The sequence below is a fragment of the Oncorhynchus mykiss genome, chromosome 32, assembly GCF_013265735.2.
Source record: "Oncorhynchus mykiss isolate Arlee chromosome 32, USDA_OmykA_1.1, whole genome shotgun sequence".
Classification (NCBI taxonomy): domain Eukaryota; kingdom Metazoa; phylum Chordata; class Actinopteri; order Salmoniformes; family Salmonidae; genus Oncorhynchus; species Oncorhynchus mykiss.
Window position 1 is genome coordinate 38,337,421 of NC_050572.1, and position 27,673 is coordinate 38,365,093.

Sequence of the window (27,673 nt, forward strand, 5' to 3'; positions counted from 1 at the left end):
CTAGCTAGTTATCAAAAATAGCCACTGTAGTGCGAATGCTGATCGATTATAAAGCTAATCAAACCCCATGTTACGTTATAGGGACACATGCTAAGTTGGTTTTACATGTTCAACTAGCTGGCTAGCTACAGTAGATGAATACAATTTACATCTGGCCTGCTGGTAATTATGAAGCTAAATGTTTGCTAAATCTAGCTAGTTATTTTGTCTGCATTGCCATTGTTGGGCTGGAAGCAGGTTAAGTGTATACAAGGCATTTTAGTACAGCTGTAGCAGTAAACAGGCAATAACAAGATATAGGACATTATTAATTAATTCATGTTTTACCCTATTTTTGTGTAATTTCTCTTTCAGCATAAACCTTCTCTCCTCCACCAGTAGAAGAAGATGATGACGGGTGATCAAGTAACATTTTACATATTTTGTCTTTGTACTTTTAGATTATTGCTTGAACTTGGGTGTCAATGAATGTTATTGCTGGAACGCAATGTTTTAATATCTTGTCTATTTTTGTCTGGTTTCCTACTTAAATATTACATTTTTTGGAGCCTGGTTTTGTTGTGGCCAAGGAGCTTTCACTCAGATGGAAACAATTTTCAGCTGCTGTGCAATGTTAACATCCTTCCTCCCAGAGATGTGAAAGCGTCCCCCGGACTGGACACAACCCGGCAAACATATATTTTGGAGCAGATCAGGACTTTTGCAATGAAAAGACCACAGACATGACATATCCTGCTGCAACGGACAGGACAGAAATATGCTCTGAGGCTAGATTTCTTGTTCATATCTTAACATGTACCAAAGTTCTCAAAGGATCTGATGATATAGGCCTAGGTCTAGATAGTGTTTTTAGCTAAGCCTTTATGTGTCTGTGTCCAATTAAGTTTTTCCTAATTGTAGGCTACTACCTTTAGCACTTGAAGTTAAAGAATTTTATTGTTGAAATCTTTTATTTATTTGCCACAGTCGTATCTGTTCCAATGTGAACTCTTAAAGAGATGGGTTTAAGGCTTTAGAGGCTGTGAACAATGATAAATGGTTGTTAACAAAAAACAGCACTGTAGTTGTTCAATGTGAAAGGTTATCTTTATTATACAACAATAGGCAATGTAATACTGTAAATGGCTTGCCTGATGGGCAGTGGCGATTTTAGCATGTAAATCTTAGTGGGGCAAAAAAGTATGTGGGATGCATGACAGCAAAGCTACTACACAACACAACACTAAACAACACATTAATTGCACTATAACGGTGACAAACGGTGCCCACAAACTGTTAGGGCATCCATAAAGCTGTCCCAACAGCAGAGTCCCAACAGCAGTCCCATCACCTTACCACTGCTACACCTGGCTTTCAGCAGAGCTTTGTCTGGCAGCGAACAGTTCATTCAGCCTCATTTACTGCCTTTAAAAAAACATAGCTGATATGGCTGACAATTGAGATGTACAAACTATGGCATAAGGGGACGAGAAGCGTATAAGAGTCAATCCGTAATTTTTATTAAGACATCAATGAGCAAGAGCTCGATGGATGTAGTCAATATAACTATTTGTTCAGAACTTTTGAAATGTACAGCGACAGAATTCAGAACATGGGCCGTTCTTACAGTGTACAACAAGTCCGAACCGTAGGATAAATAAAGGGGGCATATAAACAGACAATATTACAATATTCGATGATGACATTTCTCTAAAACAGGTTATAGGCTACATGTGCGCCACCAAGTTAGAACGAGTAGGAGGGCCGTGATGGTTGCTGATAATGGTCTCCATACGCCTATGTAGATATTCCATTAGAAATCAGCCGTTTCCAGCTACAATAGTCATTTACAACATTAACAATGTCTACACTGTATTTCTGATCAATTTTATGTTATTTTTAATGGACAAAAAATTTGCTTTTCTTTCAAAAACAAGGACATTTCTAAGTGACCCTAAACTTTTGAACGGTAGTGTATCTGTCACATTAATTAAACTCTCATTCATATATCACTTCTAAACTGACAAATAAACATAAAATATACCTTTTACAAATACTTTAGCATGTTTAATACATTTGTTTAAAGCAATAGTGCATATGCTTTGAATACTGGTCTGTTGTGCAAATATGCAGTTATGGGCAAATGTTCATATCACTTTGCTCAATTTATCACATACAAGGATTTTGTATGGCTGTTGAAATGTACAGAACATTAATCAGCTATGCCTTCCCCATATGTAAGGCCCTCTTTGAGTTGTTGCTTGTGCCGCTTTACTTTCTTGACTGTGTCATGGGACCTTTGCCTACGCTTAGCACAGTCAATTGAAGCAGCATCAGCTCTCACAACTCCTCTTTGATTGCTTCCGGTGTCACCAAAGTGCTGTAAAGCTACAATTTGTCTATCACATTTGATATAGCAGTGGCTCCCTCATTGAACATGGCTACTGCAATACTGGCTGCTGTGTCAATGCAACTTTTGCCCACAAAGATAGTTTTGGGGCACCGCGACCGTATTACAGAGTTCAGACATTCACTTGCATTCTGGGTTCCTCCGTGCTACATTATTTTGAAGAGGTTATCATTTGACATCCTATGATATACAAGTACCATTTTCTGTGCAATCTCTCTGTTCAAAAATGTATGACCTCCATGTTTTTTTGTGACTGGGTGGATCTTCACCATTTTCTAGGGCTCGCTGGTACCAGAACCGATGCACGCACCTATCCCATAGTTGGAAGTGAATCCAACTCTACGTGCCAAGTGCCATCAGACGATACATGAATGTCTATGATTTTATCCTCACCCTTCTTCAGCAACTCTGCTATGTCTGGGTCTATATCTGTGTATTCTCTTCTAATGAACTTTTCAGCACTCTCCATTGACTGTAGCCCTCTCTGAATCTCTGCAACTAAAGTGGGGGGGGAGTACTTATTATGTCTGTCGACATTACAGACATAACCGCAGGACTAAATATCAGCATGTTACCCTATGTAAATATTAGCATACCAGCTTGTATTTACTTTATGTGAAGCTAATTTCTCAGTAATCACAGTAGGCTATAGCCCTATGACACTGTAGGCCTAAGTGACAGTCTCCTTGTATAGTTATGTTTTCCTATCGCTCTGTTTTATTCCCTCTGGAGCAAGGAAATAAATATAATTAATACACAGCAAGTCACCTGACAATAATGGGCTACTCTCCCTTCTTATTTACCTGTCACTCTCCTGTCATGTCTCAGATATGAGCTGAGACACAAGGAAGGAATCCCTGGGACATTGCTTATTTTCTTTAGAGCTGCATAACCAAGTCCAAGTTTGTGGGCTAGAAGAACCATCCTCACATTTATATCAAATGCCACATCTCCCCTGGAGCACTCCTGCAGCCTGGAGGAAGTGTAAACTCTCCTAAATGCATCACGATCACCTTCACAGTCTGCACATTGTATCATGACAGAATGACAGAATCCCTGATTGGTGATTTTCGGTCCAGTGTTCAAGTTGGTTTATTTGTGACATGTGGAATAAAAGCCACTGTCGGCTGTCTGCTGGATCGCCTCTAGCTGTCATCTTCATCTCAACGAATTTGCGTCTAGACGTGCTGCTGCCGGCTACCTCCTTTCCCTCCTCTAGTTACCTGTACTGCCATCGGCTGATCAAGCACATTTTTTCTTTCATTCACTGCTTTTGTCGCATTGGCTAACTGAGATCGCATACTTTTAAATGCCATTAGCCAATCGGATGCCAGGAAATTACTCCTCTTTAAGCATGAAGCACTACGTCTACAAAGTATGTATGGACTAGCTAACGCTATGCTCCAGAAAACAAGCTTTTGAATGATATATGATGCGACATGGAGAGTTTTAAAAATAGCTCTACATGAAACATGCTAACAAGAACAACATTTATGGTAGGTATAGTTGACGGGGTTGGGATAAAATGATACAAATCAAGTATTTATATACATTATTGCTGATTTATTTATTTGTAAATCGTATGGAAGTTATGGTTGCAAAATATCCCCAAAATCTGAAAATTGACACAAGTGAAATCACAATTTTTGCCTGTGGTGCCTGACCTTAATCAACTGGCAACCCGGACTATTTACATTGCACATGCTCTGAAAACACTGCTGTTCAAAGGTAAGTATGAGGTGCAGTACAGTGTTTCTAATGAGGGTGCTCTAGAATGACATCCATGGAGATGGAATGGAGGAAGGCATCGCTTTGAAGTCTGAAACATCCTGGCTGTACACAAACAAAAAATCTATATCTGTCATTTAAGCCAGCTCAATTTTTATTGAGAAGATGTACCATGTCTGATACACTGTGCAGATACAAAAAAATATATAATCGTAACCGGAATAAAGACAAAACATGAACTGCCATATCGTATTTCCTGGGCCTGCTCTAACTGCTGCTGTTGAGATAAAGACAGAATTGTCAGTTAGGATAGTGTAGCCTAGAAGCGCCGCAGAGATCAGCAAGAGCCCCATGCCCCTATGGAACGCAATGCACTTTAGGCTACATCGCTAACGCTAAGTTACGTAGCTACAATATCCTGAGACCAGATAAGGGACCTATTACAATGCACGAATCAATCATGCATGCATCATTCATGCATTTCGCTATCAAATTATGTTAATCCTAATTACGTTGGGGGAAATTAGCATACTTTATCTGCATAATAGTCTGGTTTGTTTGCCCCCCCCCCCCCCCCCCAATTTGATATTCCCATTTCTATATTCTGCTAGCTCTAATGATCCTGTGTGGTATTGCATACTACTTTACTTTACCATCAACGGGAATAATGGTTTAGTCACACATAGGCAGACTCATAGTTACATGTAATCTTTAACATCCATGTGAGTCATCAAAGAGAGAGAGAGCAGATGACACACATGCATGAATAATTACCGCTGTTACACACATGTACATGATTATCAAGAGCATTTGCATGCTGTAATAGAGGAGATACATATAACCACTTTAAACAATATCCATGCTGCTTTATACAGTATCATAGAATTACAATATTTCAAAAAATGTGACATGCCAGCCCAATGGGGGCAGATTATGCTAGTTCTTACTTCACAGTAGCACTGCCGGAGTTATGGGCGGGACTTATAGTAGGCCTGTCCCGCTTTACCGTACCACCTTACCCATCTAAATATTGATAATTTATTTGACCGAGATGCGTGCCGACAGAAAGATGCATCAATCTCCGAGTGAACAAAACTGCGCCCCTCTTTCGTAGTATGTGTAGATCATGTATCTGATGCTGTCTGGACCAAAAGAGTATGGCATGTCATTCTATTTCTGTCCAGACTGCATCAGACACATGAGCTAGATATATAGAGAGGGACGATGTTTCGCTTCACCGGTGATATAGTTTCAGCAGAGAGGAAGAGGCGAAGCGAGAGGGCTCACTCTCGCCAAAATCTGTCCAGTATGCCGAATACATTTCTATGGGAATCATATGCAGACCTAAACTTGTCGCCTGCCTTCCCGCATTTGGGACAAAGTTGTTAGGGCAGAGATATGAGCATCTCGCCATTATATACAAATCTCTGGTTTCAGCCTCTTGCGAATTGGAAAGGAAAGTTGGCGGGTGCACAGTGCACTGTTAGGATGCTGGATTGCCCTAAAGTAAATTGATGTTTCGCCAAAATTATTTAATTACTCCTGTCTAAATAAAAACCATTAAAAGTACTTCACCAGAGAGCATGACTTCGGCACAGAGGATCATTAGCTTATTTTCAAAAAAATTGCTGTGGATTGTTTCAAATCACAAGTGTGTTTGGGAAGGCCGTAATTTGAGTAGTGCGTGTGGCAATAGTCTATAGTCAAGCTGAATGACTTGCAGGTGTCAATGAAAAGCATCTAAAATATGTGTGAAAATAATGTGTCTTGTGTCGAATTAAACATTTTGCATCAAGAAGAAGGGGAGGGTTATGTCGAAGATATGTTGCCCAATTGGCATAACACACCACCAACATGCTGACCAGACCGCTCGCACGCATGTTGATTTTGTCCACCCACACCAGACGCGATCAGGACACGCTGGTTGAATATCAAAATGAACTCGGAACCAACTATATTCATTTTGGGACAGGTCAAAAAGCATAAAACATTTATGGCAATTTAGCTAGCTTGCTTGCTGTTGGCAACTGTTAGGAACTGTTTCTGGCCAGACACTAACGCAGAGGAGAGAGATGGATGTAATTGAAAGAACCAGAATTTTCCTCTGGCTTTAGGTCTAGGTGTTTTACTTAGTTGATGGTGGAAGTTATAGGCCTACTGCTGCATCTCTGAGTTCTACGCTTTCATTTCTTCAACCGCGAATGGATTGCAGTGTATGAATGTGTCCATATGGCAGAGGCTCGTGCTCTTTCCAAAGTTCAAGTTGAACTTTTAAACTTTTGTCATTCACTTCAGATTTTTATGATTCGTCTCATCACATGACAATGGTTTTGAGAAACGAAAACGTTATTATTGAAATGAAACTGTTCCACGAAAATGTGCATATAAAAATAATCAGAACTGGCACGCAGATGGGTGGGATAAATTTCTAGCTTCCCCAAACTTGAAACTCACGAGCTGCCATGGTTCTTATTACACCCATTATTACACCCCCTGCACACAGGGGGGTCCCGTGAAAAAATGGGCCAGCCTATGGAAATCACATGCCCGTCCAACTGATTGATTATGTTGCTGGGTCTGCACAGTATGGCCGTCAAAAATTATTATAACAAATCTTTTTTCATTTTTGCAGAAATGCCTTCTTGAATATGTGAACTTTCTTGTGCCTTAATTACAAACTTGTTTGGGATCTGTAAATATGAATACAAATGTTACATTAGGAGCCTGGTTTAGCCATGGAGAAATAATGATGCTTTACAGGGAGAAAGACAGGATCCTTCTCCCAACTAAGCTATACCGAATCGAATTACACACATACAACAGATGAATTCAATTAAGTAAAGTAATATTGGGGATAAAGGAGGAGAATGGGTGAGTTGATGAGCGAGGGTGTCACGATCGTCGTAAGAAGCGGACCAAAATGCAGCTTGGTATGTGTTCATGACGATATTTGAATTCAAGAAAGCACTGAACACTGAATACAAAAACAATAAACGAATAACGACCGTGAAGCTATAATAAGAACTGTGCTGACACAAGCAACTAACATAGACGCAACTAAATTAAACAGAAAAGGGCCGCCGAGCGAACAGGAAGAGGCATCATCTTCGGCGGGATTCGTGACAGAGGGGAAGCAAACGATGCATAATTATGTAACCACCAATTGTGTAAGAACAACAGGAAGAGCCATTCTATTGCATTGATCGATTCTAATTCTAAAATTGTATGTACCCTATATCAGTCCCCCGATTCAAAGCAGTCTTATCAGTCTACTCTGGCCCACTTGGATTAGGCTACACAGTGAGTGATTGTGCATGCTGAACGGCTTTCAATATCTGGGAAAATATCCACATCAGGCAGCAGGTGAGCGAGTGTCGGAGAATGTGGGTGATGAGGCTTGTAGAACCTTGCGTTGGCAAGGGGAGAAATGCCACCAAGGCCAATTTCTTCACTTCACTGTCATTGGCGAAGAAGTTGCTTGCAAAGACAACAAGTCTGGCATGATGAGAGGGAGCTCCATCCCTCTGCGAAAAATAAGGCACCTGCACAGCCGTTGTACTCCACAACGGTGCTGACGAACGAGACACAATAAAGAAGGCCGGAGACTATTACGCACGACATCCAAACAAAAATGTACTGCATGTCAAAGTGTGAAAGTTACGAAAATTGTGTCAACTGTAAGGACAAGGGATAACAGCTAAATTACATTTCTTTTTTTCCCCCCTTTATTTAACTAGGCAAGTCAGTTAAGAACAAATTCTCAACTGATGCGATTGCGTGAAGACGCACACAAGCAGGAGCTGACAATCGTTTGATATTTTTGACCGCTGTCATAGTGACACTTACAGTATATTCATTATAATGCCATTATTGGTTTTGTGCTGAGTTTCACTATTTATCAAGACTACTTGGAGCTTATAATGATGTTTAGGACACTAATGTTTTCATCATGACTGCGTGTCTTGACGTGCATCTTGGTGGTTGGGGTATTTTATTTTGATGTTATAAATCTAGTTCCGACAATGCAGTAATAACCAACGAGCAATCTAACCTAACAATTTCACAACTACCACCTTATACACACAAGTGTAAAGGGATGAAGAATATGTACGTTAAAATATATGAAGGTGGCGCTACAAAGTATTAACTTAAGGGGGCTGAATAATTTTGCACCCCAATTTTTCAGTTTTTGATTTGTTAAAAAAGTTTGAAATATCTAATAAATGTCGTTCCACTTCATGATTGTGTCCCACTTGTTGTTGATTCTTCACAAAAAAATACAGTTTTATATCTTTATGTTTGAAGCCTGAAATGTGGCAAAAGGTCGCAAAGTTCAAGGGGGCCGAATACTTTCGCAAGGCACTGTATCTCTCTGATTTGGTCCTGCCGTACATACCTACACGTACGCTACGGTCACAAGACGCAGGCCTCCTAATTGTCCCTAGAATTTCTAAGCAAACAGCTGGAGGCAGGGCTTTCTCCTATAGAACTCCATTTTTATGGAACGGTCTGCCTACCCATGTCAGAGACGCAAACTCGGTCTCAACCTTTAAGTCTTTACTGAAGACTCATCTCTTCAGTGGGTCATATGATTGAGTGTAGTCTGGCCCAGGAGTGGGAAGGTGAACGGAAAGGCTCTGGAGCAACGAACCGCCCTTGCTGTCTCTGCCTGGCCGGTTCCCCCCTTTCCACTGGGATTCTCTGCCTCTAACCCTATTACAGGGGCTGAGTCACTGGCTTACTGGGGCTCTCTCATGCCGTCCCTGGAGGGGGTGCGTCACCTGAGTGGGTTGATTCACTGATGTGGTCATCCTGTCTGGGTTGGCGTCCCCCCCCCCCCCCCCCTTGAGTTGTGCCGTGGCGGAGGTCTTTGTGGGCTATACTCAGCCTTGTCTCAGGATAGTAAGTTGGTGGTTGAAGATATCCCTCTAGTGGTGTGGGGGCTGTGCTTTGGCAAAGTGGGTGGGGTTATATCCTTCCTGTTTGGCCCTGTCCGGGGGTGTCCTCGGATGGGGCCACAGTGTCTCCTGACCCCTCCTGTCTCAGCCTCCAGTATTTATGCTGCAGTAGCTTATGTGTCGGGGGGCTAGGGTCAGTTTGTTATATCTGGAGTACTTCTCCTGTCCTAATCGGTGTCCTGTGTGAATCTAAGTGTGCGTTCTCAAATTCTCTCCTTCTCTCTTTCTTTCTCTCTCTCGGAGGACCTGAGCCCTAGGACCATGCCCCAGGACTACCTGACATGATGACTCCTTGCTGTCCCCAGTCCACCTGGCCGTGCTGCTGCTCCAGTTTCAACTGACCTGAGCCCTAGGACCATGCCCCAGGACTACCTGACATGATGACTCCTTGCTGTCCCCAGTCCACCTGGCCGTGCTGCTGCTCCAGTTTCAACTGTTCTGCCTTATTATTATTCGACCATGCTGGTCATTTATGAACATTTGAACATCTTGGCCATGTTCTGTTATAATCTCCACCCGGCACAGCCAGAAGAGGACTGGCCACCCCACATAGCCTGGTTCCTCTCTAGGTTTCCTCCTAGGTTTTGGCCTTTCTAGGGAGTGTTTCCTAGCCACTGTGCTTCTACACCTGCATTGCTTGCTGTTTGGGGTTTTAGGCTGGGTTTTTGTACAGCACTTTGAGATATCAGCTGATGTACGAAGGGCTATATAAATACATTTGATTTGATTTTATTTGATATAGAGTACAGTATATACATATGAGATGAATAATGTAGGGTATGTAAACATTATATTAAGTGTCATTGTTTAAAGTGGCTAATGATACATTTTTTACATCCATTTTTCCATTATTAAAGTGGCTGGAGTTGAGTCAGTATGTTGGCAGCAGCCACTCAATGTTAGTGGGGGCTGTTTAACAGTCTGATGGCCTTCTCCTGAGGTTGAAAAGGCGCTGCTGCGCCTTCTTCACCACGCTGTCTGTGTGGGTGGACCAATTCAGGTTGTCCGTGAAGTGTACGCCGAGGAACTTAAAACTTACTACACTCTACACTACTGTCCCGTCGATGTGCTCCCTCTGCTGTTTCCTGAAGTCCACGATCACACACCCTTGATCACGCTGTTGAGGATCAGCGGGGTGGAGATGTTGTTACCTACCCTCACCACCTGGGAGCGGCCCGTCAGGAAGTCCAGTACCCAGTTGTACAGGGCGGGGTCGAGACCTAGGGTACTATGGTGTTAAATGCTGAGCTGTAGTCGATGAACAGCATTCTCACATAGATATTCCTCTTGTCCAGATGGGTTAGGGCCGTGTGCAGTGTGGTTGCGATTGCGTCGTCTGTGGACCTATTGGGGCGGTAAGCAAATTGGAGTGTGTCTAGGGTGTCAGGTAGGGTGGAGGGGATATGGTACTTGACTAGTCTCTCAAAGCACTTCGTGATGACGGAAGTGAGTGCTACGGGGCAATAGTCATTTAGCTCAGTTACCTTAGCTTTCTTGGGAATAGGAACAATGGTGGCCCTCTTGAAGCATGTGGGAACAGCAGACTGGGATTAGGATTGATTGAATATGTCCGTAAACACACCAGCCAGCTGGTCTGTGCATGCTCTGAGGACGCGGCTGGGGATGCCGTCTGGGCCTGCAGCCTTGCGAGGGTTAACACGTTTAAATGTTTTATTCACGTCGGCTGCAGTGAAGGAGAGTCCGCAGGTTTTGGTAGCGGCCGTGTCAGTGGCACTGTATTGTCCTCAAAGCGAGCAAAGAAGTTGTTTAGTCTGTCTGGGAGCAAGACATCCTGGTCTGCGACGGGGCTGGTTTTCTTTTTGTAATCCATGATTGACTGTAGACCCTGCCACATACCTCTTGTGTCTGAGCCGTTGAATTGCGACTCTACTTTGTCTCTATACTGACGCTTAGCTTGTTTGATTGTCTTGCGGAGGGAATAGCTACACTGTTTGTATTCGGTCATGTTTCCGGTCACCTTGCCCTGGTTAAAAGCAGTGGTTTGCGCTTTCAGTTTCGCATGAATGCTGCCATCAGTCCACGGTTTCTGGTTTGGGAATGTTTTAATAGTTGTGATGGGTACAACATCGCCGATGCACTTGCTAATAAACTCGCTCACCGATTCAGCCTATTCGTCAATGTTGTTTGACGCAATGCGGAACATATCCCAATCCACGTGATCGAAGCAATCTTGAAGCGTGGAATCAGATTGGTCGGACCAGCGTTGAACAGACCTGAGCGTGGAGCTTCCTGTTTTAGTCTAGTTGCAACAAACGCACTCCACAAATAAAATATATTGAACACTTGAATGTGTTTTTTTATTCAATGTTTTTACATACAGCCTACGGACGGACCCCGGTTCATCTAATGTAAATTATATTGTGTTATTCGAAATAAAATAAAACACAACCAAGTTATTATTTTTGCTATAGCATATATGAAATGTAGGCTATTAATTACAATGTTAGAATGTTGGAGTCAGAAGGACTGCTCATTAGCTTGAAGGGGGGTCCGTCAAGACGCAGCGGTTTTAGTGTTAAGCGGGCGTGAACATTGCTGAATGGGCCTGAACAAAGAGGAGCTCCGAGCACTCAACAAAATCTTTCATGGGCATTTATCCTACTTGTCTCCTAAGTAGGATAACACATTTTTAGGTTTTTCCTCGAATCACATCGTATGATATCCCTTTTTGGAGCTTTGATCTTTTGTAATCTGTAAAAATATATATATATTAAAAAGCAGATCAGATTTTTCGACATAAACCCCCTTTGGGACATGCCATCACAAATGATTGAATTACATTCAAAAGGCTTTATTGACATGGAAAGTGTAACAACATACATTGCCAAAGCAAACATATAGAAATGTATCAAATCAATGATGACACAGATTTATTTCAAGCGAGGAAGTGTCACATACGGAGCTAAAGGCATAGCAATGTAAAACCCTAATTGATTATATACTGAATGTCATAGGATATCCGATAGACCTATGGCAAACAATGACAAACATGGTTGACCATTGCCTAGGACTAATGACCACAAGGCTAATACGACTCAATTTATAGTTAGTTGACCCTGTTATTTCCACCACCACATCCCTCAATAAAGTTTTTGATTAATTCATTAAATGAAGCAATGGGACATTGGTCATGTTTTCGTGCTCGTAGCTTTACCCTTGTTTACTTAGCCCCTATCAAAACATTGGAGGGAACATAGGAACCCTTGACAATACGTTTTTAAAAGGGGACTTTTATGAGACGTATTTAGTAAGTCTTTGGGGTTTTGAACAGCGGCCAGCCCTTTCCCCGGTGGGCAGGGTGGGTGGGTGATGGTTTGGGTGAGCTGCATTGCGGTGAGCAGAGCAAACAGTAAGGCAATGTGGGCGGGTGTTTCAAAAGCGTACTGGATAGAATTCTGGGCTAGCTGTGTCTGTGTGAGAGTGTGTGTGTGTATCTGCGTGTGAGTCTGTGTGGCTAGCTGCAGCCAAGCCAAGGCCGGGTTGGTTGGTCCCGCTTCAAACCCAGACAAGAGAATCCTCGCTAGGTTCTGCATTCCTCCTCATTTTTCCTCCTGCACTGGGTGACTGGCGATAAATAAAATGAGGCTCCCAGAGCCCGTCTTGTGGCTGCTGTCCATGCACCAACACACCAGCATTGTGTGTGTGTGTGTGTGTGGGTGTGCGCGTACGTGTCTTAACTGAGGGGATGTATGAAAATGTTATCTTTGGGTTGGAGACCTCTGACCACATCAGTCACATCAGGGCATAACAGCACAGTGAGTTGACATATCACAATGGCACCACTTCCCCCTCACAGATACACCGGTAGGACAGGCGTGTTTTCCTCTTGGCTCCTCTGCACACATACACACACCCAAAAGCACACTTCTCATAGAAACACGCGTGTGTGTGTACATGTATAATATGTGTGCACACTCACACGCACAACATACAGACCAGAACACACAGCTTTTACACATTAATTTACCGTTCACGCATTCAATGTCAACCTGTCGGCCTAATGCTCGGGGACAATATCTAATTTATTGTAAAATAATTCTTATTATTTTATATGAGACACTACAGGTGAGATAGTGGTACAGGCAATTCACTTATCAACCCTGCAACATGGATTTATGGGGGATTCATCTCTCGCTGATGCACCGTATTGGCGTCATTGTATTTCTTGTCATTTTCTCCCAGGTATAAAAGTGTCCTTGGCAGCATCCCAAATGGCCCCCTCTATTCCCTACATAGTGCACCACTTCTGACCAGAGACCTATCGGTCCTGGTCAAAAACAGCGCACTATACAGGGAGTAGAGTGCCATTTGGGACATAGCTCTTATCTATGAGCTGCAGTGGCTTGCTGAGGGAAGAGTGCCAGGGCACAAGGCCAAGGGGACCCAGACAGCACAGCTCACTGGTACCATACATTCCAGACTGTGGCATCAGGAACAACCTCATTCTGTAATCGCCTTGGGCATAGACACTACGGGCTGGTATCCCGGACAGTTCTGGACTAAAAAGCATTTTCAATGGATATTCTCTATTCAGCATGCTTTTTAGTTCAGGACTAGGCTTCATCTGTGTTCAGGAAACTGTCCCTATGGGTTTTGAACCAACATATGGTTATGGATCTCTACCTCAATCATCATCTGATCAATAACCTTCTGCATTCTGCCTCCCTTAGCTGCAGGATCTGTTTATTGATCTGCTTTCTGCCTGCACCACTTTTACTGTAGCAGAACTCAATCTTACTGTAAAAAAAACTGCTTATTGTAAAACTGTCACAGGTTAGTGCAGCAGAACAGGAAATCAACCAGGGGCTGTAGATATGAGATTATCACCTTGGCTATTCAAATACTGAAGCATTTTCATATCTGGGCTTTAATGAATCCTTCCTTCCCTCCATCTTTCGCCTTCCTACCAATGCCCAGGGGTAACGTATAGTACAACACCATACAGTCCAGCTCCTGTAGTATTTTACTCAAATTCCCATCAATCAAAACAAGTAACTGGGTTTCTGAGGTACATTCATTCCAAAACCAACAGTTGCTGTTGCACAGTTGATTTAACTGATGTGCAGTTCACATTGTTTTGTATGAATAATTAAGAATTATGAGGACTATCATAAGTCTTCCAATCACAAATGTTCCATCATGATTTGTGGACTCCGAAAGCGATCTATATTGGGATAAGTGACTGAAATGTGACTGAAATACCCAGTTAATAAGACGCACAGCTCAGGTTTGAACAGTGCTCAGTTCACAGTTTTTATGTTAAGAGAATTACAAAATGGGCCAGTCTTGACTAAATGGCTAGCCTGATTTAAAAAGACCCCAAAGCCAGCCTTTAAATTATAATTAGCATATTTTAAGGACACCTCTCGCAGACAACTGGTGTTAATTGATCTGAGTGGGCAGAATAATGCTAGTGAGAAAATATCCTAAACACACAGCAGACCTGGTCTCCATTCAGATGTGTAATTGCCTTCGCCACTCAGTTACACAGTAATACACAGTAACTACATTGTCTTGTTAGCCTTAAAAGTGTAACACTGCATCATCTGAAGAGCTCTTGAGAGGGAGAAATATACCTGCAGGGTGTGAATTACTTGTCAAAAGGTTGTTAAAGGTAAACTCAGTTAAATGATCTTGTGGCACTGCAGATCTTGAGATAAGAGAGATGCAAGACTTCGCTCTCACACGGTCACACACAGTATCTACGCACGTGCATGAGTTTGCTTCACGCTGTTGGAGCGTGGTAGCCAGGGCACCAAAACAGTGGAGAGGTTGAGCCTCACGCTTCAATGCTCTTAAGTAGTTGAGGATATTGACCCACTATGCTGTTTACTTTCTGCATCTACGTCATATCGCTGAGTCTACCTTGAAGATAGATAGACCCACGCATATTTGAAAAGGGTGCAAACAAACACACGCGCACACACACACACACACACACACACACACACACACACACACACACACACACACACACACACACACACACACACACACACACACACACACACACACACACACACAGGGGGGGCTAGAAAACACTGGTTCTTGGGGGATATTCAATGCCTGAAATGTAATTTGACTATTTAAGTAATTTACGTCATAGGCTACAATGTCAACAGACCTTAAACAGTTGCAGATTACATGAAAAAGTGAAAATCCTTAAGCCCACAAAGCTAAGGGTTCTAGAAGGAAAATGACAGTGACATTTTGTGCTACATGTACATCCAGTTTAGCCTGATTGTTGATGCGGGTTGGAGTACAGCGACATAATCAAATCAAGTCAAATGTTATTTGTCAGATGCTTCTTAAAACAACAGGTGTAGACTAAGTGAAATGCTTACTTACGGGCCCTTCCCACCAATGCAGAGAAAAAATAAATAAATAATTGAATAATAACAAGGAATGAATACACATTGAGTAACGATAACTTGGCTATATACACAGGGTACCAGTCCCGAGTCGATGTGCAGGTGTACGATGTACAGTAATTGAGGTACAGATACAGTACCAGTCTTTTGACAGTACCAGTCAAAAGTTTGGACACACCTACTCAGTCAAGGGTTTTTCTTTATTTTTACTATTTTCTACATTGTAGAATAATAGTGAAGACATCCAAACTATGAAATAACACAAATGGAATCATGTGGTAACCAAACAAGTGTTAAACAAATCAAAATACAATTTATATTTTAGATTCTTAAAAGTAGCCATCCTTTGCCATGATGACAGCTTTGCACACTCTTGGCATTATCTCAACAAACCATCCAACAGTCTTGAAGGAGTTCCCACATATGCTGAGCATTTGTTGGTTGCTTTTCCTTCACTCTGCGGTCCAACTCATCCCAAACCATCTCACGCTGGTAGGCAGTCATTGTAAATAAGAATTGTTCTTAACGGACTTGCCTAGTTAAATAAAGATTAAATATATATATATTTTTTTTTAAATAGTCATGAGGTCAGGTGATTGTGGAGGCCAGGTCATCTGATGTAGCACTCCATCACTCTCCTTCTTGGTAAAATAGCCCTTACACAGCCTGGTGTGTTGGGTCATTGTCCTGTTGAAAAACAAATGGTAGTCCCTCTAAGCGCAAACCAGACAGGATGGCGTATCGCTGCAGAATGCTGGTAGCCATGCTGGTTAAGTGTGCCTGGAATTCAAATTTAAATTCCAGACAGTGTCACCAGCAAAGCACCCCCACACCATCACATCTCCTCCTCCATGCTTCACGGTGGGAACTACATATGCAGAGATCATCCGTTCACCTACTCTGTGTCTCACAAAGACAGCGGTTAGAACCAAAAATCTCAAATTTGGACTCATCAGACCAAAGGACAGATTTCCACCGGTCTAATGTCCATTGCTCGTGTTTCTTGGCCCAAGCAAGTCTCTTCTTCTTATTGGTGTCCTTTAGTTTCTTTGCAGCAATTCAACCATGAAGGCATGATTCACACTTCTCTCCTCTGAACAGTCAATGTTGAGATGTGTCTGTTACTTGAACTCTGTGTAGCATTTATTTGGGCTGCAATTTCTGAGGCTGGCAACTCTAATGAACTTATCCTCTGCAGCAGAGGTAACACTAGATCTTCCATTCCTGTGGAAGTCCTCATGAGAGTCAGTTTCATCATAGCACTTGGTTTTTGCGACTGCACTTAAAGTTCTTGAAATGTTCCACATTGACTAACCTTCATGTCTTAAAGTAATGATGGACCGTCGTTTCTCTTTGCTTATTTAAGCTGTTCTTGCCATAATATGGACTTGGTCTTTTATCAAATAGGGCTATCTTCTGTATACCACCCCTACCTTGTCGCAACACAACTGATTGGCTCAAACGCATTAAGAAGGAAAGAAATTCCAAAAATGTACATTTTAACAAGGCACACCTGTTAATTGAAATACATTCCAGGTGACTACCTCATGAAGCTGGTTGAGAGAATGCCAAGAGTTTGCAAAGCTGTCATCAAGGCAAAGGGTGGCTACTTTGAAAAATCTAAAACCTATGGTTTCTACATGATTCCATGCGTTATTTTATAGTTTTAAAGTCTTCACTATTATTCTACAACGTAGAAAACAGTAAAAATAAAGAAAAACCTTTAATGAGTAGGTTTGTCCAAACTTTTGTCTGTTACTGTATATAGTGCATTCTGAAAGTATTCAGACCCCTACATTTTGTTACGTTACAGCCTTATTCTAAAATGGATTAAACAGTTTTTTTCCCTCATCAATCTACACACCATACCCTATAATTACAAAGCAAAACAGGCTTTTAGAAATTGTTGCTAATTTATTACAAATACAAAACTGAAATATCACATTTACATAAGCATTCAGACCCTTTACTCAGTACTTTGTTGAAGCACCTTTGGCAGCGATTACAGCCTCGAGTCTTCTTGGGTATGACGCTACAAGCTTGGCACAACTGTATTTGGGAAGTTTCTCCCATTCTTCTCTGCAGTTCCTCTCAAGCTCTGTCAGGTTGGATGGGGAGCGTCGCTGCAGAGCTACTTTTATGTCTCTCCAGAGATATTAGATCGGGTTCAAGTCCGGGCTCTGGCTGGGCCATTCAGAGACTTGTCTCGAAGCCACCTGCGCTGTCTTGGCTGTGCGTTTAGGGTCGTTGTCATGTTGGAAGATTAACCTTCACCCCAGTCTGAGGTCCTGAGCGCTCTGGAGCAGGTTTTCATCAAGAATCTCCGTCATGTCCCTTTTACTGAGGAGTGGCTTCCGTCTGGCCACTCTACCATGAAGGCCTGATTAGTAAAATGCTGCAGAGATGGTTGTCCTTCTGAAAGACCTCTGGAGCTCTGTCAGAGTAACCATTGGGTACTTGGTCACCTCCCTAACCAAGGTCCTTCTCTCCCAATTGTGCAGTTTGGCCAAGTGGCCAGCTCTAGTTAGAGTCTTGGTTGTTCCAAACCTTTACCATTTAAGAATTGAGGCCACTGTGTTCTTGGGGACCTTCAATGCTGCAGAAATGTTTTGGTACCCTTCCCCAGATATGTACCTCGACACAATCCTGTCTCGGAGCTCTATGGACAATTCCTTCTACTTCATGGCTTGGTTTTTGCTCTGACATGCACTGTCAACTGTGGGACCTTATATAGACAGGTGTGTGCCTTTCAAAATCACGTTCAATCAATTGAATTTACCACAGGTAGACTCCAATCAAGTAGTAGAAACATCTCAAGGATGATCAATGGAAACAGGATGCACCTGAGCTCAATTTTGAGTCTCATAGCAAAGGGTCTGAATAATTACGTAAATATTATTTTCAATAAATTTGCAACAATTTCTAAAAACCTGTTTTCGCATTGTCATTATGGGGTATTGAGTGTAGATTGATGAGTAAACATTTTTTGGGAATCCATTTTAGAATAAGGGTATAACGTAACAAAATGTGGAAAAAACAAACAGGTTTTATTACTTTCCGAATGCACTGTACATATAGGTAGGGATAAAGTGACTAGGCAACAGGATAGATAATCACCTCAGCAACCGTGGCAGATTGCACAAAAATGGGCAGACAGAGACAACATTTTAACAAAGCATAGATCAAGAGGGGCCTCCGAAAAACACATCTCCAATGCAGAGACGAACATAAAAACCATGAGAAGGACAAAGTGTTCCTTTATTTTTCATGCACGGCCCTCTTTGTCCCTCAGCTCTGATTCATTCATAAGGAACAGCCAAGCCGCTCCCATCTACCCTTATTCATTCATTTCTGATTTATTCCTTCCTTAACTAATCAAGGATATGATCATTACTCCGGAAGATGCAGGGGCGAACACCGAACCCCTTGCAGGTCAGGGGAAGGCTGCGGCCCCCATTGTGGTTACCACAATAGCGACGGTGACTCTGGGATAAAAAAATGGTGGTAGATACGCCCTCGCCCTCGACTGATAACCCTCAAGGCCATTTGTCGATGGACCGGGAGGGAAGAGAGCTCAACAGTGTTGTATAAGGATGGAAGTGACGTCAAACACAAGCAAGGATGGTGTCAGAGCTCAGGGCTCATGACACAGAGACAGTGCTGCTGTCCCTCGGGGCATTGGTCTCCCGGCCGGCCAGCCCTGGAAGTGAAGCGGCGACCACACTGCCAGCGGGAGCAGCACAGGAAGTGGAGGGGGGGGGGGACAAAAGGTCACTGCTGGAAGAATGTGGTGGCCGGGTTCTATTTACGACATGCTCACCCATTTAGACGCCAGCTTGGTGAGTGGCCAACTTGGAAGGCGAGAGAGCGCCTTGGCTTAAAGGAATGGGAGATGGAAAAGGGAGGGAGTTGGAAGCGGGGGGGGGGGGGGGGCTTGAGCTGTGTGAGGCTCTGCAGCAAAACAAGAACGGGTGGAGTACGGGGAACACCACATTGAGGTTTGCGACGCCACCCAATCAATGGAATTCTTCCATTGCGATTACAAATTAAGGGCATTACTACTCATGCAAACAGGGGACAGGCGTACACTCTTCTCTTTATGCCTCTCTCTCACCTGTTTCTCCATAACTTGCCTCTTTCTGGAATTGCTGGGAAGAGAGAAGCATTCTGGAAGAGGTCTGCTGCTGGCCGCACTTAAGTTGAGATTCTCATCTGCACATAATTCATTTTCAAAGGGCAGAGGGGCTGCAGAGAGAATCCCTAATTGCGCCGGCAACATAGACAAATGTTTATATCTCGGCCTCTCTAATGAGAAACCGATAATGGATGCAAACAGCACTCGCTTGCCTTTCTCTTTCCACTTCCCAGAAATGCACACGGGACAATCCAAAACAGGCCTTCTTGGAGAGCACAACCTCATTCATCAATTCTCCTTTATGCTCGGCATCATGCAATACTCTACTCAGCCATCGACGTAGCCATAAATCTAATTTTTATAGAGACTAACATTTGCAGATATTTCTCCATTAGAGGCTCACTCTGTGCTAGTGGGAGGTGTATGGATGGATGCAATTGTAATGGCCAAGCCTAGTAGAAAGTGATGCACTACTTTATATACTGTATCTCTTCTATCTTCCTGACATTTAATCCAAATATAAATTCCCTGTCTTAGGTCAGTTAGGACCACCACTTTATTTTAAGAATGTGAAATATCAGAATAATAGTTGAGATAATGATTTATTTCAGCTTTTATTTCTTTAAATCACATTCCCAGTGGGTCAGAAGTTCATACACTCAATTAGTATTTGGTAGCATTGCCTTTAAATTGTTTAATGTGGGTCAAACGTTTTGGGTAGCCTTCCACAATAAGTTGGGTGAATTTTGGCCCATTCCTCCTGACAAAGCTGGTGTAAATGAGTCAGGTTTGTAGGCCTACTTGCTCTCACACACTTTTTCAGTTCTGCCCACAAATGTTCTACAGGATTGAGGTCAGGGCTTTGTGATGGCCACTCCAATACCTTGACTTTGTTGTCCTGAAGCCATTTTGCCACAACTTTGGAAGTATGCTTGGGGTCATTGTCCATTTGAAAGACCCATTTGCAACCAAGCTTTAACTTCCTGACTGATGTCTTGAGATGTTGCTTCAATATATCCACATCTATTTTGTGAAGTGAACCAGTCCCTCCTGCAGCAAAGCACCCCAAAAACATGATGCTTTCATACCTGTTTCCTCCAGCATCTTCACAAGGTCCTTTGCTGTTGTTTTGGGATTTAGTTGCACTTTTCGCACCAAAGTACGTTCATCTCTAGGAGACAGAACGCGTCTCCTTACTGAGCGGTATGACGGCTGCGTGGTCCCATGGTATTTATACTTGCGTACTATTATTTGTACAGATGAACGTGGTACCTTCATGCATTTGGAAATTGCTCCCAAGGATGAACCAGACTTTTGGAGGTCTACAATTTTTCTTCTGAGGTCTTGGCTGATTTCTTTTGATTGTCCCATGATGTCAAGCAAAGAGGCACTGAGTTTGAAGGTAGGCCTTGGAATACATCCACAGGTACACCTCCAATTGACTCAAATGATGTCAATTAGCCTATCAGAAGCTTCTAAAGCCATGACATCATTTTCTGGAATTTTCCAAGCTGTTTAAAGGCACAGTCAACTTAGTGTGTGTAAACTTCTGACCCACTGGAATTGTGATACAGTGAATTATAAGTGAAATAATCTGTCTGTAAACAATTGTTGGAAAAATTACTTGTGTCATGCACAAAGTAGATGTCCTAATAAACTTGCCAAAACTATAGTTGTTAACAAGAACTTTGTGGAGTGGTTGAAAAATGAGTTTTAATGACTCCAACCTAATTGTATATAAACTTCTGACTTCAACTGTAGACTGACCAGATTAATCCAGGTGAAAGCTATGATCCATTATTAATGTCAGTTGTTAAATCCACTTCAATCAGTGTAGATGAAGGGGAGGAGAAAGGTTAAAGAAGGCCTTGGATTGTGTATGTGTGCCATTCAGAGGGCGAATGGACAAGACACAATAGTTAAGTGTCTTTGAATGGGGTATGGTAGTAAGGAGCACCGGTTTGTGTCAAGAACTGCAACGCTGCTTAGTTTTTCACGCTCAACAGTTCCCTGTGTGTATCAAGAATGGTCAACCACCCCAATGAACATTGAGCCAACTGTGGGAAGCATTGGAGTGAACATGGGCCAGCATCCCTGTGGAACGCTTGACACCTTGTAGAGTCCATGCCGAAACAAATTGAGGCTGTTCTCAGGGCAAAATTATTACGTATGTGTTTTCCCAGGATTCAAATCCACTATCCTGGTGTTACAAGCATTGTGCACTACCAACTGAGTTACAGAACAAAAATATAGCCTGGATGACAGGTGTCATTGAGGAACAACAACAGGCAGCTGAGAAGAGAACAAAACCGTGGGAGCCAATTATCTCATCTAATTTCGTACAATCCTGAGTGGTGTTGAACCGCCAGGCCGGCTTGCGAATCTCAGCCTCCGCGGCCTTATCTCCTGGCAGAGGAAACGGAGGTCCTTTAACAGGCTGAGGTCATTTCCTCTGCCTCCGGGCTCATAAAGGAAAATCTAAAATGTCTCCATTTGGTCAGCCCCTGCTTTCCTTCAAATGCCTGAGCTGCCATTTTCATGTTTTTTTCAGGATAGCAAATTAGTGGTTTCGGTTCCCCGAGACCCTCAGATTAAGCTAACCCACATCTCACTCCTACTAAATGAAAAACATCCAAAGGGAAGCAGGAGGGAACAATACAGGGACAGAGGGAGAGAATGCCTCCCCTCTTACCCACAGAGCTTGACGACCCTTAAGCCTTTCACAACTTCCTGTTCCCATTGCTCTCCGGTCGGTCCAGGGCGTCAGCGATGGGAAGATGGAGAGGCTCATTCAGAGCCCGCACGATGCAGAGGTGGAAGGCAGTCACGCTGTGATGCTAGGCAGGCGGAGGATTGATAGATCTGCTGTTGGTTGCTGCAGGAGCCATAGAGTCCTAAGGCAGATGGATGAGTGTGTGGGTGGGGGTGTAGGCTGCGTGTGTGGAGGAGAGGAGAGGCTCTAGTATGCTGGCCTAAATGTGATTATGCACTCTGTGTTTTACAGAGTGCAAAAATGTGGAATGTACATGTGTGTGCTATTCTACGTGCATGTGTGCATTAATGTACATACAGTGGGGAGAACAAGTATTTGATACACTGCCGATTTTCCTACTTTTATCATAGGTACACTTCAACTGTGAGAGACGGAATCTAAAACAAAAATCCAGAAAATCACATTGTATGATTTTTAAGTAATTAATTAGCATTTTATTGCATGACATAAGTATTTGATACATCAGAAAAGCAGAACTTAATATTTGGTACAGAAACCTTTGTTTGCAATTACAGAGATCATACGTTTCCTGTAGTTCTTGACCAGGTTTACACACACTGCAGCAGGGATTTTGGCCCACTCCTCCATACAAACACGGTGAGTGGAGTTTAGACCAAAAAGCTCTATTTTTGTCTCATCAGACCACATGACCTTCTCCCATTCCCCCCCTTGGTCATCCAGATGGTCATTGGCAAACTTCAGACGGGCCTGGACATGCGCTGGCTTGAGCAGGGGGACCTTGCGTGCGCTGCAGGATTTTAATCCATGACGGCGTAGTGTGTTACTAATGGTTTTCTTTGAGACTGTGGTCCCAGCTCTCTTCAGGTCATTGACCAGGTCCTGCCATGTAGTTCTGGGCTGATCCCTCACCTTCCTCATGATCATTGATGCCCCACGAGGTGAGATCTTGCATGGAGCCCCAGACCGAGGGTGATTGACCGTCATCTTGAACTTCTTCCATTTTCTAATAATTGCGCCAACAGTTGTTGCCTTCTCACCAAGCTGCTTGCCTATTGTCCTGTAGCCCATCCCAGCCTTGTGCAGGTCTAGAATTCTACCCCTGATGTCCTTACACAGCTCTCTGGTCTTGGCCATTGTGGATAGGTTGGAGTCTGTTTGATTGAGTGTGTGGACAGGTGTCTTTTATACAGGCAACGAGTTCAAACAGGTGCAGTTAATATAGGTAATGAGTGGAGAACAGGAGGGCTTCTTAAAGAAAAACTAACATGTCTGTGAGAGCCGCAATTCTTACTGGTTGTTAGGTGATAAAATACTTATGTCATGCAATAAAATGAAAAGGAATTACTAAAAAATCATACAATGTGATTTTCTGGATTTTTTTTAGATTCCGTCTCTCACAGTTGAAGTGTACCTATGATAAAAATTACAGACCTCTACATGCTTTGTAAGTAGGAAAACCTGTAAAATCGGCAGTATATCAAGTTCTTGTTCTCCCCGCTGTACAGTGGGGCAAAAAAGTATTTAGTCAGCCACCAATTGTGCAAGTTCTCCCACTTAAAAAGATGAGAGAGGCCTGTAATTTTCATCATAGGTACACTTCAACTATGACAGACAAAATTAGCAAAAAAATCAGAAAATCACATTGTAGGATTTTTAATGAATTTATTTGCAAATTATGGTGGAAAATAAGTATTTGGTCAATAACAAAAGTTTATCTCAATACTTTGTTATATACCCTTTGTTGGCAATGACAGAGGTAAAATGTTTTCTTCACAAGGTTTTCACAAGGTTTTCACACACTGTTGCTGGTATTTTGGCCCATTCCTCCATGCAGATATCCTCTAGAGCAGTGATGTTTTGGGGCTGTTGCTGGGCAACACGGACTTTCAACTCCCTCCAAAGATTTTCTATGGGGTTGAGATCTGGAGAATAGCTAGGCCACTCCAGGACCTTGAAATGCTTATTACGAAGCCACTCCTTCGTTGCCTGGGCGGTGTGTTTGGGATCATTGTCATGATGAAAGACCCAGCCACGTTTCATCTTCAATGCCCTTGCTGATGGAAGGAGGTTTTCACTCAAAATCTCACGATACATGGCCGCATTCATTCTTTCCTTTACACGGATCAGTCGTCCTGGTCCCTTTGCAGAAAAACAGCCCCAAAGCATGATGTTTCCACCCCCATGCTTCACAGTAGGTATGGTGTTCTTTGGATGCAACTCAGGATTCTTTGTCCTCCAAACATGACGAGTTGACGAGTTTTTGACGAGTTTTTACCAAAAAGTTATATTTTGGTTTCATCTGACCATATGACATTCTCCCAATCTTCTTCTGGATCATCCAAATGCTTTCTAGTAAACTTCAGATGGGCCTGGACATGTATTGGCTTAAGCAGGGGGACACGTCTGGCACTGCAGGATTTGAGTCCCTGGCGGCGTAGTGTGTTTCTGATGGTAGGCTTTGTTACTTTGGTCCCAGCTCTTTGCAGGTCATTCACTAGCTCCCCCCGTGTGGTTCTGGGATTTTTGCTCACCGTTCTTGTGATCATTTTGACCCCACGGGGTGAGATCTTGCGTGAAGCCCCAGATCGAGGGAGATTATCAGTGGTCTTGTATGTCTTCCATTTTCTAATAATTGCTCCCACAATTGATTTCTTCAAACCAAGCTGATCAGAGGCACAGAGGCACTCGGGATGACCAGGGATGTTCTCTCGATAAGTCTGTGAATTAGACCATTTCCCTGACCTACTAAGCATTCAAAATGTAACGGGTACTTTTGGGTGTCAAGGAAAATGTATGTAGTAAAAAGTATATCATTTTATTTAGGAATGAGGTGAAGTAAAAGTAAAAGTATTCAAAACATGTAAATAGTAAAGTAAAGTACTGATACCCATAAACATAAAAACGACTTAAGTAGTCCTTTCACATATTTTTACTGAAGTACTTTACACCACTGGGCATGCTCGCGTGATTGTGTGTGTATAATGAGTGCATCCATGCATGCGTGATTGTGTGTGCGTGCGTGCGCAAGTGCATTTGTTTGTGTGTGTGTGTGGGGTACATCAGTGCCCAGCATATCTCGGTCTCTCTACAACAAACAGGTTCCTCTCCCACGCTTCAATCTCAGTGTGTCTCGCATTTCTTTAATCTTTCCCAGAGATGACTGGTTGCTGACCTCCTGCACCCTTCCCCTTTTTCTTGCGCTTTGCTGCATTCTCACTGAGCTGAACTAAATACAAATAACACAGGAGAGGAGGGAGGATTGGCCTGGTTTGTTCCCGGCTCGGTGTCTGTCTGGTGGTGCCACCGTGTTGAAAAAGCACTGCCTCTGACATTTAAAGGAGCGCCAGGTCAAAAGGGCAGACGACTGAAAACAAAGTGATACCGGATCAGGGCGACGCGGTGTTCTTCTTATGATGGATACGAAACCTGCTCCAACCCGTACCCCGCCTTCCTGCATTCACCTTTACAAGGACGGAGAGGAGGAGAGAGCATGCTTTTGAAAGGAAAAATCTGTTTAGAAGCAGATTGAGTAGACTGGAGTAACCTCTGAACTTTGACGCTATCATGAAAAAAAGTTGAGCGGGTATGTTACAACATTGGTGTCTCACTAGAAGAAAATCATTTCAGTTTAAGAAATAAAATGCTGGTCGGGGTCAAGAAGACAAAAAAACACAGGCACTCTGTATCAAGCTCTCTAAAAATCTGAAATATGTTGCACATGTATTTCAACATCAGTATGAAAGGAATGAGGCCCTGGCTGTCAGTAGTGATCAGAGACATAGGTTACATGGTAGGGGTAAGCCAGAGATCTGCATTTATACAGAAACACATGGCTTCTGATGAGGCCTTGGAGCTATTGTGGCCTCTCTTCCTTTCTCCCTCTCTCTCCCGTCTTTCTGCCCTACTCCCCCTTCCCCTCCCTCGGTGCACAGGGCTGGACCATCATTTCCACTCGTAAAATACAGATGCTTATGCTTGGCTTTTGGCATCTCGGCAGCGCTGCATTCCAGGCAGGTGAGGTATGGGAAACTGGTCTCCCCCCACCCGCGAGTGCAGAGCCGAGTGCCTGGCCCTCCAAAGCATAGCTCACCAGGCCAGTGCCCTGGACTCAGAGAGGCTCTACTGTATTTCATCTCCACACCCTGCGATTTACTTCACACCTCTGATGTGTCCGTATACTCCCTCAATCCTCTCTTCCTGTTTTCCACCACCCGTGGGTCCATCCTTCCTCCTAACAAGGGGCCCAGGCTGACTTCTGATTGCCTACATGAGTCACCAGCAACAAATGGACATTCTAGTCATTTAGCAGATGCTCTTACCCAGAAGCAATTCGGGTTAAGTGCCTTGCTCAAGGGCACATCAGCTGATTTCTCACCTACGGTAGATGCCTCTGCGATTCGAACCAGTGACCCTTTGGTTACTGGCCCAACGCTCTTAACCACTAAGCTACCTGCCGCCCCACACAAAGGAGGTTAAGCCAATCCGAGGCTTCTCCAGCCTTGAATCATGGAGGGTTGTTTTCCCTTTACATCTGACCCGTCACACAACGGGCGGGTTCCATCCAGGTAAGGACGGTCGGAAGCAGGCATCACCTCGAAGGGGGGCGGCAATACAGAGCAAAGAGGCTGCAAAAAACAATTAGTATTGATGGAACTTCAGTAGCGCTTAAACAGTGCTGCCATACACCTCAGGACTAATCTGTTGTTTTTCTTCTTCTCCCCCTCTACGACTGGCCATGAAATGGGTCTACACACCGTACGCAAACGGAGCTGCCGGCAAATTTCTGGAATGGACCGTATCTACGACACTTTTGTCGCTCCGTTTTGAGTGTGTAGCAGCCGTCAGAGGAGAGTGAACAGAAGGAAAACTACGGAAATGTATTTACAGTACCGTACCGGCTGAAGCGGGGAACATGTCTACGAATACCTTGAGATGTAAGACCAGAGCGATACTAAAGAACGTTTAACTGCATCGTACTTGCCTGTTCTCCTTCTAATTGGATATGTGCACTTGATTAGCGATTGAAACATTTGCCGCCGATATGACGGCTCCGTCGTTTGGTTTTGATGTGTCAACATGACACTCCTGGTGAGTGTACAGACAGCACAGGCTAACGCTGTTTTCCAAGACCCGGTTGAAAGAGGGGGAGATAAAAGAGTCTACGGGGCCGTAGCTAGGGAGGGGCTGCACAACAACTGCCCATCGTCTGACTTCCTTCCGGCGAGCGATCTTCATTGTTGGGCCTAGTCATTAACCTCCATCCAGCTAGCGGTAACTGCTAAATCGTTGATTTGCGACATGCAGGTGCTTTCTCGACTGAGGTCTGTGCTCATGCCA

General features: G+C 43.3%; 1 protein-coding gene across 5 annotated transcripts in view; it reads right to left on the minus strand.

The window, feature by feature from the left end:
• Window positions 1–27,673, minus strand: part of LOC110488444 (RNA-binding motif, single-stranded-interacting protein 3) — a 344,118-nt gene that overhangs the window by 132,678 nt on the left and 183,767 nt on the right. The gene's annotated exons all lie outside the window — the stretch shown is intronic.